We start from the raw sequence: 12,176 nt of genomic DNA on the forward strand, positions 1-12,176 counted from the left end.
CATGACAGAGATTCAGACATTATTGAATATATATAAATCAGTAAATATAACCCACTATATAATCAGAGTCAAAAACAAAAGTCACATGATCATATCATTATATATATATGTGTATATATATATAAACTTAGTAGCTGGATATAAAATTAACACAGAAAAATCAGTAGCCCTCCTATTTTCAAATACAGAAATCAGTGAAACAAGACCTTTTACAATAGCCTCAAATAATGCAACATATCTTAAGGTTTCTCTAACGAAGCAAATGAAAGACTTGTATAATAAATACTTTAGGACACCGAAGTAAGAAAATGAAGAAGATCTCAAAAGATGGAAAGATCTCCAATGTTCATGGATCACTAGGATTAATACAGCAAAAAATGACCATCTTACCAAAAACAATTTACAGATTTAGTGTAATCCCCAAGCAAATTCCAACACAATTCTTCATAGAAGTTGAAAGAATGATTTCAGGTTCATATGGAAATACAAAAACTCCAGGCAGAATCATCCTATAATAAAGGAGCTACTGTAGGTATCACTATCTCTAACCTTAATTTGTACTACAGATTACAGTTATAAAAATGGCATAATTTTAGCACAAAACAGACATATTGATCCATGCAATCAAATTGAAGACTCAAACATAAGTCCATATACTTACAGACATATGAATGTTGATAAAAAGGAGAGAGAGAGAGCGCAATGCACACTAGAAAAAAAAAAGATAGCATCTTCAACAAATGGTGCTTGTCAAGTTGAATGACTGCTTGAAGAAGAATGCAAATAGATCCTTATCACCTTGCATAAAATTCAACTTCAAATGGATCAAGGACCTCCACATAAAACCACATATGTTGAACCGATAGAATAGAAACTGGTAATAGTTTTGATAAAAGGCTAATATCCAAAATTTATAAAGAACACAAAAATCTGTACATCAAGAAAATAAATAATTAAATCTAAAAATGTAGTACAGATCTAAACACACAATTTTCAGTAGAGAAAACTCAAATGGATAAAGAAACATTCAACATCTTGAGGCATGGGGGAAATGCAAATCAAAACTACTCTGAGATGTTATCTTATGTCAGTAAGATGGCCAAGATAAAATGAGTGACAGCTCATGGGGGTGAGGATGTGGAGTTAGGGGAACACTCACCCACTGCTGCTGGGAGTGCAAACTTGTACATCCAGTATGGAAGCCAGTGTGGCTATATCTCAGAAGATGGCAATAGATCTACCTAGAGATTTATCACTCTTGCGCATACACCCAAAGGACTCTACCTCGGATTACAGAGACTCTTGCTCAACCATGTTCATTGCTGCTCTGTTACTACTATCCAGAAACTCTAAACAAAGTCTCTCAGCAGATGAATTGATAAAGAAAATGGAGTACATTTACACACTGGACTATTACCCAGCCATTAAAATAATGAAATCTTAAAATTTGCAGGTAAATTGATGGAGCCAGGAAAAAAAACCAATCATCTCAAGTGAGATGACTCAGGCCCAGAAGTACAGATATGGTATGTGTTCACTTATGTATGGATGCTAGCTGCTAAGTCGGGTTTAAGTAGTTACAGCTACCAGAACCACAGAGGTTAGGTGTAGAGGAAAGGACTAGGGAAGACAAATGGACTCCCTAGGAAAGGGAAATAGAATATATAGTATGGATGGATACGGATGGGGACTGGAATAAGTGGTTCAAATAAAGGGAGGTGAGGGAAGAGTTCAGTGAGGGAGGAAATGAAGAGAGGGATAGATAGCTAAAACTAAAGGCAGTTTGAGGGGCCATATGGAAACCAAATGCAGTAGATACTTCCTGTAATGTCTACAAATATGAAGGTGACCTAAGTAAAATAGCGGAAACAAAACAAAACAAAAAACCGGAAGACAGAGCTCTAATTGGACATTTCTCATCACCAAAAAAAAAAAACCAAAAAACAAAAAACAAAAAAAACCCTGAGTATTGGGAATGGGTTATGTCTAATCAGGTTACTGGCCAAAAGGGTCTCATGGGAACCCCCAAACAACCAAGGTATTTCCAAGAGTATATGTATTGTTCTTCACAAACTTCAAACAAGACCCTATTAATGAAAACAGCAGCACTTACACAACACATTTGAACACAAAGATGTTGAGCTAATGCCTACCTAGAGCCTTCATCTCTGTGGACTAATGTTCATGATACTGGGAGATACTCTTCACACTACCAAAGATGAAGGTCAACACCAACCCAGCTATGAACCCTTCAGTTCTACAAAAGTGACCCACCTGTAATACATGGTGGTGCAATACAGGCACAAAGCTTGTAGGAATAACCAACCAATATTTGATTGACTTAAGGCCTACTCCACGAGACAGAATCCATTCCCTATACTTCTTGGGTGACTAAGAACCTGAAACTAAATAGGCCAGTGACCTAGGGTAAAAACAAATACTACTGTTATGCTCAAGGAATGTAGCAATCAATCGACTCCTAAAGACATTTTGTTATACTCCTTGATCAGTGTTTTACTCAGTCATCACCAGAGATGTTTCCTTCTTCAGAAGATGGGAACAAATGCAGAGATTCACAGCCAGATAAATATGGAGAGAGTGAGAGACCTTGGAACACTCAGCCGTAAATGGGATATCTCCATCAAATCCCTCCTATCAGGGCTCAGGGAACCCTGTGGAAGAGGAGGCAGGAAGAGTATTAAGAGTCAATGGGGATGGAGAACACCAAGGTAATCAAGCCTTCTATATCAACTAGGACCAACACACATACACAGTCACAGAGAACTTGGCACATGCACAGGACCCTCTCAGGGTCCTAGGACTAAAATGAGAGGTGAACAAGAGCCCACATCCCTAACCCAGAAGCTATGTCCAATTGATAACCACTTGCAAATAAAGAGTTAATTTTTTTTTCTTTTGGTTTTTCAAGACATGGTTTCTCTGTATAGCCCTGGCTGTCCTGGAACTCACTTTGTAGACCAGGCTGGCCTCGAACTCAGAAATCTGCCTGCCTCTGCCTCCTGAGTGCTGGGATTAAAGGCCTGCGCCACCTCTACCGGCTCCCTAAACCATTCTTAAGTGGAAACAAACCATCCTTAGAGGCAGGCCCCAGGCCCAGAAGTAAATGGCTTGCATGAAACAAGCTTCAAATATATATATTTGGAGGTTCTTTGTTTCATAATGTTAAGCCAGGGCAATTTTTTTTAACCTTACAGTACTTATGGTGTCTATTTTGCATCTTTGTGGGATTCATACAGATCTGCCTGCCTCTACCTCCTGTGTCCTGGTATGTACATCTGCTTATTTGAGAAAATTTTTGTAAATCCAATTTCTACTTCTTTAGTATAAGGAAATGAAAATGATTTTTCCTCTGGGCGGTGGTGGCACATGCCTTTAATCTCAGTGGAAAAAAATACTCAGCTATTAAAAAGAATGAATTTATGAAACTCCTAGGCAAATGGATGGACCTGGAGGGCATCATCCTGAGTGAGGTAACCCAATCACAAAGGAACTCACACAATATGTACTCACTGATAAGTGGATATTAGCCCAGAAACTTAGGATACCCAAGATATAAGATACAATTTGCTAAACGCATGAAACTCAAGAAGAACGAAGACCAAAGTGTGGATACTTTGCCCCTTCTTAGAATTGGGAACAAAACACCCATGGAAGGAGTTACAGAGACAAAGTTTGGAGCTGTAAGGAAAAGATGGACCATCTAGAGACTGCCATATGCGGGGATCCATCCCATAATCAGCTTCCAAAGGCTGACACCATTGCACACACTAGCAATATTTTGCTGAAAGGACCCAGATATAGCTGAATCTTGTGAGACTATGCCGGGGCCTAGCAAACACAGAAGTGGATGCTCACAGTCAGCTATCGGATGGATCACAGGGCTCCCAATGGAGGAGCTAGAGAAAGTAGCCAAGGAGCTAAAGGGATCTGCAACCCTATAGGTGGAACAACATTATGAACTAACCAGTACCCCGGAGCTCTTGACTCTAGCTGCATATGTATCAAAAGATGGCCTAGTCAGCCATCACTGGAAAGAGAGGCCCTTTGGACTTGCAAACTTTATATGCCCCAGTACAGGGGAACGCCAGGGCCAAAAAGGGGGAGTGGGTGGGTAGGGGAGTGGGGAGGGGAGGGTATGGGGGACTTTTGGGATAGCATTGGAAATGTAAATGAGGAAAATACCTAATAAAAATATTTTAAAAAAAGAAAAGAAAAGAGAGGAAAAGAAAAGAGAAGAGAAGAGAAGAGAAGAGAAGAGAAGAGAAGAGAAGAGAAGAGAAGAGAAGAGAAGAGAAGAGAAGAGAAGAGAAGGGGAGGGAAGAGGAGAGAGGAAAGGAGAGGGGAGGGGAGGGGAAGGGAGGGGAGGGGAGGAGAGACAAAACAAGAGTAACCATCCCACCCACCAAGAGTAACAATGTAACTTTATGGAAAGGTAAACTATTGATTGCTTTCATTGAATGGAGTACTTGATTCTGAGTAGGTGAGCACTATAGGATAAATTTATCATGTGCTTATATCTTTTTGAACTCTACCAAGAAATATACTGATTAAATTGTATTAAATTGGCTGAAGTCCATGGGCTAAAAAAATGAGTCAATGTAAGAGACAAACAAAAACAAAAAACCCCAAACAACCCCCAAAACTCCCTCTAAAACTAAAAGTCGTATCAACTGTGCTTTAGACTTTAGGTGGGGAAGCCCAAGTTTTTCCGCAATCAGTCATGGACCAACATCCAGGTATTTTAACCACTGTAGTGACATTGTTTTTCTTAGTGTTTTATTTTCCATGGATGTGTATGTCATTTTGTTTATCCTCAACTGCTCTTCCCAAGACCTTATTACAATGAATTTTAATATATTTAGTAAGTTAAAGAAACACTTGCTTTTGAGACCAGACAGCCCCCACACCCCTTTTCTTTCCTGTGGTACCCAGAGGACACTGTATGTTTGGGGAGCCCTCTTTCACAGAGCTGTGACTTTAGCCTCTGTTTCCATCAACTGTTATCAGCTTTGCTTATGGTATTCTGTTCTCAGTGTTTTGGTGATGTTCATATGGGAAATTGCTGTCAATTTGGTTAAGGGGGACTTTGTATTAGATCAGTGCACACTGTATGTGTATATGAAAATGTCTAATGAATTAATGAATCCCATTAATATGAAAAAATGCCATTAAGAAGCTATACAGCCCACGTTGTTTTTAGTGCCCGTGCATGGTGCATTCTTTCTCTCATTTTTATTTTGTTACATGTGTCTGCCATATCCCAGGCTGGCCTTGAACTAGGTAATATATAACAGGATGACCTTGAATTCCTGATTCCCCAGCTTCTATCTCCAGAACACTAGGATCATAGACAGGCACAGCCACTGTAGGTTTCTGTCACCCTAGTTTGTGTGGCACTGGGATTGAGTCCAGGACTTTGGTACGTGGTGGTAGGTAAGCACTTTACTAACTGAGCTCCGTCCCTAGCCCCTGCTTTGTCTATTGTAGATAATCACAGATTGTTGTTTTTGTGAACAAAGTCGTACTGTGTAGCTCTAACTGCTCTTGAACTCACTGTGTAGATAGACCAAAGGGCCCCAAATGCAGGAGAATCTGTGGTCCCTGTCTCCTGAGTGCTGGGGAAATTCAACATGAAAAATAACCAAGCATTTTTCATGTGATTCTTTTTTCTGAAGTTATAATCTAATTTGGAGTTAGCTCTTTTCAAGCCCTATTCTCTATAAGGCAACCTCCAATATAAAAATTGGTTTGCGCTTTAATATGGAAACATGGTAGATGGATTTTTCTTTGTTTCTCTTTCTTCTTCTTTTTCTCTCTTACAGAAATCATATGAAGGCCAAGCTTCCTTGGTATTGCTACCCCAGGTGGTTAGGAAGTCAGGTGCAGATACTATCCTGACAGCGGTGGGACAGCTCCCACAGTGGGGCCCCTGACTGTCCTTGGCCATTTGCAATTCCTCAGGTCACCCACAGGCCAACTACCGCACCTGCTGAAATATTGGTTATCTCAACTGCCCAGAACGAGCCAGACTTGATACCTCCAGTCTGTGATCTTGCTGAGCTTCCAGACTCAAAGCTCCTCTGTCTGATTTTGTGATACTTTCCAGTTCTTCTCTCTGAGCCCTTTACAGCCAGGTTTAACTGAGCTCCACTCTGAGCAGTTGGAACACAAAGGAAAATAATAAGTAACCTCTTTCACCTCTGTCTCCACCAAGCACCAACTTGGTTATCTCTTTCCTGGTGCTCACAGCCAAACTTGTAGAAGGAATCTCATGCATGCTCTGTTTAAACATGCCCAGCTCACCCTTCCACCCACTGAAATCTCATCTGTCTGCTGCTCCGGGCAGTCTCACCTTGGTCACCAACAACACGTAAATTGTTAGACCCAAAAGACCTTTTTTGTTGTTTCCTTGCTTGATGCTTGAGAAACATTTGTCACTGTAAACAATGGCCTTTGGGTCAGTACCGTCTCCTGGAAAAATACTTTGGTATCTCACAGGAATGCAGAACATATCAGGTTCCAGATAAAATTAATCCCATGCCCTCCGAATCTGTTTCTCCCTGGAGTTTGGCCGCCCACTAACACTAAGTACACTCAATAGGTAGACACGTTTTTGTCTCCAGTATTCACCCTGTCTTTATTTCACAACGTACAACTAGCTGTACAGCCTGAAGGATATGCTGTTTTGTGGGACAGATTTTTTTTTTAATCTGAACATTTTTATTAGCAGATTGAAAAACACATTTTGTCCAATAATTATTCTTGTGAGGTGGTTGTATGGCCAAATATCTAAGCTGTATTTGAAAAGAATGATTGATTGCTATTCCAAACACCAGACACTAGGAAACTGAAGTCACTTAATCCACCATGTAGAACAATAGTTGCCACCAGTGGGAGCAGCTAAAAGATGGTTAAATTTTTAACCAAGAGCTTGGAAACACTCAACAGTCGAACAAAGTATTCTTGATTTCTCACTGAAGTGTTTACTAAGCTAAAACCTGATCAATTGTAACATGAAAGAAAAGACATAGTGAAAGACGATGATAAGGTAGAAAAATAGAAAACAAGACCTCAATGGATCAGACACTCACATGTGAGCCTTTGAAGGTCTGAGTTGGTCTCATTCTCGTGGTGAAAGGCAGGCCTCAGAATTGGCATTTGATGTCCTAAAATATTTCCATAAGAGGCTGGAGAGTTGGCTCCAAGGTCACGAGCACTTTTTGCTCTTGCAGAGGACTTAGGTTTGGTTACCAGCATCCATCCACATGGAGGCTCACAACCATTTGTAACTCTAGTTCAAGGGATCTAATGCCTTTTCCAGAGCCCCACAAACACCAGGCACTCACGTGATGTACAGCCGCACATTAAATAATAAAATAGCTCTAAAGCTCTGTTAATAACTGATTCTGAATATTTTATTTTGTTTTTGTGTCTTTCGGTCCTCCTCATCCTCTTGACAAGATCTCACCGTATAAATTGGAAGGGATCTATACTCTCTATGCTTCCGTTTCTGTCTCCTTGGGCTGGAAATACAGTAGTGTAACTTCTGACTCTTTTCTGGTACTTAAGTCAAACCATAAATTCACGAGGGTGTGCCTGTGTTAGGTAGAATAGTCAGCCAGTACATAGCACTGGGTTCCACCTCAGCATGAATAAAACCAAGTGTGCTGCCACGGACTCGTAATCCCAGCTCTGAGGAGCCAGACGCAGGAGGATCAGGAGCTCACTCAGGGTCATCTTGGGTTCTCAGAGACCTTATCTCACGGAAGGAAGGAAGGAAGGAAGGAAGGAAGGAAGGAAGGGAGGGAGGGAGGGAGGGAGGGAGGGAGGGAGGGAGGGAGGGAGGAGAAAAAAGTAAGTTAACTTTCCATGGAGACCAAACTACACAAAAGGAATATAGCTATGTCACATTACCTTTTGGGTCCCAAAATATACACAAACACACAGATACACTGCCCCTGCAACTATTACGTCTTATTCTCTTATGAGTTCGCTGAATCCAATCACTTACTGTATCTGAATTCCAATCTCATCTGCAGTTTGTAGGGACCAGGATCTAGAACAGAAAGGTCTAATTAAGATAATGCTAGTTCTTGGCAGATCCTATTTACCCGAGATACTCTCACTGAGATATTCTTACTGATCAGTCTTCACCTGGTGTTTAGCTAGAAATGAGCATTTGCAATTAAACTTTGCCATTGCAAAACTGCAGCACCTTTCCTGTGTGGGCTTGTATTAATTCTCTCAGTAATAACACATCTTAAATGATTTTATTCACTGCTTTACAAGCTAGTACTGAATTGACACACTTGACCACTCTCACGCAGGGGGGAGTTGTGTTCCTGCCTCTCACCCACCGTGAGAATCCTCAGGATGAGCTCACAGGGTCCTTCATTCAACATAAGAGGTAGGCTGGGAGAAAGCCCAGCATCTCCAGAGAGAGTTCTTTGTTTCCCTTCTGTCTTATGGGTCTCAATCTTGACTTTTCAGACAACTGAACATTTTCATTTACTTCTTAAATATTTTAACCTTTAGTAACTGTTGTTATAAAAACCATGGCCACTACTATTCCACTCTTTGATACTCTCAACCCCCAGCCTTTTCATCCAAGTCATCTCCAGCAATCAATATGAAGGATATCATCCTGTTGAGAATATAGGGCTGTCCTTTGGCACATATATTCTGTACTTTAGTGGCCTATACAGTAAACAGTCTGCTTTGAATTTTCAATGTTCAACACAGAGCACAAAAGTGCAAATATCACCCTTATTTATGAGGTTTATCATTTTTGACTTTTAATATTTTTGTCTGTGTTTACCTTTAATAATTATAAAATCATGTGGGCATATACATGGTTCCTATGAAGATGAAGGGTGGTCACTTTGGCCACTCTTGGATGTCCCTGCATGTGCCAAGTCACCTAGCTGTCTCCTATTTCCTCTATCAGGATTTCAAAGTCCAGGATTTGGATCTCTAGTTAGTTAAGTAATTCAAAAGATAACATTATTTCCATTAAATATAGAAAATTATTTTGTGATTTTTGAAGGAGAAACTGGGGGGCATTGTTTCATATGCCTTTTCCCTTCTGCTCTATTCGCTCACAAGCTAGCATTATAGTAAGATACTGTATATTTTGTAACCCCATCCTATGACTTTGTGTGCATAAGTGTGTTATAATAAAATTATTTTTATTTAATCCCCAAGCAATCGCAATTCTTATCCTCTGCTCCTTGGAGTAAAATGAAATAAAATTTAATATTTTCTTGGTTAAGCATCATACAAAGCAATTTTTTTCAGCACTGTACTTAGTTCACTAAGATCCCAACATTGCAGAAAACAGGAAGTGGAGAATCTTCCCTCCCTTCCCTCTCCCCCTCTCTTCCTCCCTCTCTTTTCTTCTTCCTCCCACATGTCTCAGAAAAATTAGGAACACCTGGGATTAATTGCTCATTCCTCCTCCTGAGTAACTGGGCATTCATGTGTATCCCACCATCCTTGCTGGTATTGTTAAGGGATCTTTTTAAACTGAGTTGGTTTTCTCTGATCTAAGATGACTGTTTTTTAACTGTTTAAGGTACTTGTGGGGCACACACACATATATATGGAGTATAAAATATTATTAGCCTTTTGCTGGTTGTTTTGTATATGTAATGGGCAGGTGATGTGGAACCTTCATTTGTCGGTAAGGTTAAATGCCTTTTTGTTTCTGTATTGATTTCTTTCCTTTACCTTTCCTTTCTGAGAGTTGAAGCCAGGACCTTAGGTTAGTCACACTCTCTCATTGAGCTACCTTCCCAACCCTTTTTATTTGGTGCATAAGATACAAAACACAAACATTAAAAAAAAAAAATGACATGACCACCACCCATCGCTCATTATCAAACGAGTACCTATCTCTCATATATGGGAGTCAAGACTAGAGATAGCCGGAAAAGAATTAATGATCACTTATAGAGACCAGTCAAACAGGGGCGTGAGCTATGGAAATCTGACCTTTTCAACACAGTTTCCAAAGCCAGTGTAACAGTAAAGTAGAGGCAAAAGTTGGAGGGAAAATTTAATAAGGAGGTTGAAATGTTGAAAAACAATTAATTAGAAACACTCAAAATGTAGGAGATAAAAACCTAAACAGACACCATCGTTAATGGATAAGGCCATTCAGAAGAATGAAATTCAGGGGCAGATCAGAATTGAAACAATTCTATATCCATCTACAAGCAATCTACCATCATCTATTGTTTTTCTTTCTTTCTTTTTTCCTTTCCTTCCTTCTTTTCTTTTTTCCTTCCTTCCTTCCTTCCCTCCCTCCCTCCCTCCCCCTCTTTCTTTCTTTCTTTCTTTCTTTCTTTCTTTCTTTCTCTCTCTCTCTCTCTCTCTCTCTCTCTCTCTCTCTCTCTTTCTTTCTTTCTTTCATCTATTTATTGTTTTGTTTGTTTGTTTGTTTCTTATGATGGAGACTTGCTATGTAGTCCTGGCTGTCCTGGAACTAGGTAGACAAGGGTGGTCTCAACTCACAGTGATTGCTTGCTTTTGCCTCTCTAGTACTGGGATTAAACATGGGCACCACTACACCAGGCTCAATTTATTTTAAATCTGAAATAAGGTTGTTTTTTTTTTTTTTCTCTGTTACCTAGACTGGCCTTAAACTTGTTATGTAAGGCTGATCTGAATCATAGGTTCTTCCTGTGTTAGTTTGTGTTCTTTATCTACCACACCTGTTTTAAGACCAGAGGAGAATGAGATAGTTTAAAGCTAGCTAAATTCATAATGTTGCTTTGTTTTTTAATTAAAAAAATTAAAGATTCATTTGTCATGGTGGTGGTGGGGCTAGGAAAATGGCTAGGGAGTCCAGTGCTACAAAGTTTTGCCATTGTTGTTGTTGTTTTATTTTTCTGGGTTTCTTTTCTTTTCTTTGTTTTTAGAGACAGGTCTGACTGTGCAACATTGACTAGCCTGAAACTCAGTATGTAGACCAGGCTGGCTCAGACTCAAAGACATCTGCCTTCTATTGCCTCTGGAGTGCTGGAATTAAAGGTGTGGAATGCTACACTCAGTTAAGAGCCACAAACCTTGAAAAAAGATTTTAAAGTTTATTTTTACTTTTATTCATGTATATGTGTATATATCTGTGTGGGTCTGTGCCATATATGTGTGGTTGTATGAGGACAGAAGAGGGTGTCAGACCCCTTGGAGTCAAAGTTACAGGTGGTTTCTGGGAGTCAAACTGTGGTCCCCTGCAAGAGCAGCAAGTACCTTTAACTGCTGCACTATCTCTCTACCACAATTTTTGAATAACTTTATATCGTATGCTGTAGTATACTTTCAGTAATCCATTTTACCTTTTGCTGCTGTTGTTTGTTGCTTTGTGTATATTCTTTGAAATGGGCCGCTGGTATTGAATTCACTAAATAGTCAAGGTTACCTTTAGACTTCTGTGGCTTCTATCTCCCATATTCTAGGATGACAGATATGACCCACCACCCCCAGCGAAAACAGGATTTGTGTGTGTGTGTGTTTGTGTGTGTGTGTGTGTGTGTGTGATTGTGTGAGCACGTGCTCTGGGATTCATACCCAGAGCCTAATGCATGCTGGGCAAAACCTTCACCGCTGAGTTATATAACTACTCAACTTTCTAGAGGCACAGACAATGTATAATAGTGCACACAGAATCCATTTTAGACTTGGAAGAGTGTACATTTTCTGCTACTTTTTTGAGCCTGACACACTCCTGTGCTCTGAGACACCTCATTTGCTGATGCATTTTAAAAATATATAAAATAAATGCTATACAGATTAAATAGAATGATGGCAACGTTTTGAATTTTTGGTAATTTTTAGTCTTCATTTCAGCACCTCCACTTCGTTTTAGTTTCTTAGTTCCACTTACTCCGACCTGACTAGTAAGCACAATAATGTCTTGTTGTATTTTTTTTTTAAAGCAGCAATTCAGTAAACTTATGAAGCGTGTCCCTGGTCTGTCTCATGGCTAACTAGTTGTCTGTCCAGTGTATCATTTTGTCTGGCTCATTCTTCAGTTTTTATGGTGGGATGGTTTTCAATTTGGAAAGTAATTGTGGGAAAGAAGATCAGGTTAATGCTGGCTGTTTAGAAAGCCGTGATCTGTGTTAACAGGAAGCTGGGAATACAGAGTCAGG

At 39.8% G+C, this 12,176-nt stretch overlaps 1 long non-coding RNA gene across 2 annotated transcripts; it reads right to left on the bottom strand.

Moving 5' to 3' along the window:
- Positions 1 to 7,549: 7,549 nt before the first annotated feature.
- Gm36517 lies at positions 7,550 to 8,212 on the bottom strand. Of its 2 annotated transcripts, none has more exons than XR_380315.2 (3): positions 8,162 to 8,212; positions 8,033 to 8,077; positions 7,550 to 7,775 (listed from the first exon to the last, which is right to left on the bottom strand). It is a non-coding gene; the product is annotated as a predicted gene, 36517 (long non-coding RNA). The 2 variants fall into 2 exon arrangements; XR_380316.2 differs by having other exon boundaries at positions 7,550 to 7,780.
- Between the last annotated feature and the right edge of the window lie 3,964 nt (positions 8,213 to 12,176).

This window comes from Mus musculus, chromosome 10 (genome assembly GCF_000001635.26).
Source record: "Mus musculus strain C57BL/6J chromosome 10, GRCm38.p6 C57BL/6J".
Lineage (NCBI taxonomy): Eukaryota > Metazoa > Chordata > Mammalia > Rodentia > Muridae > Mus > Mus musculus.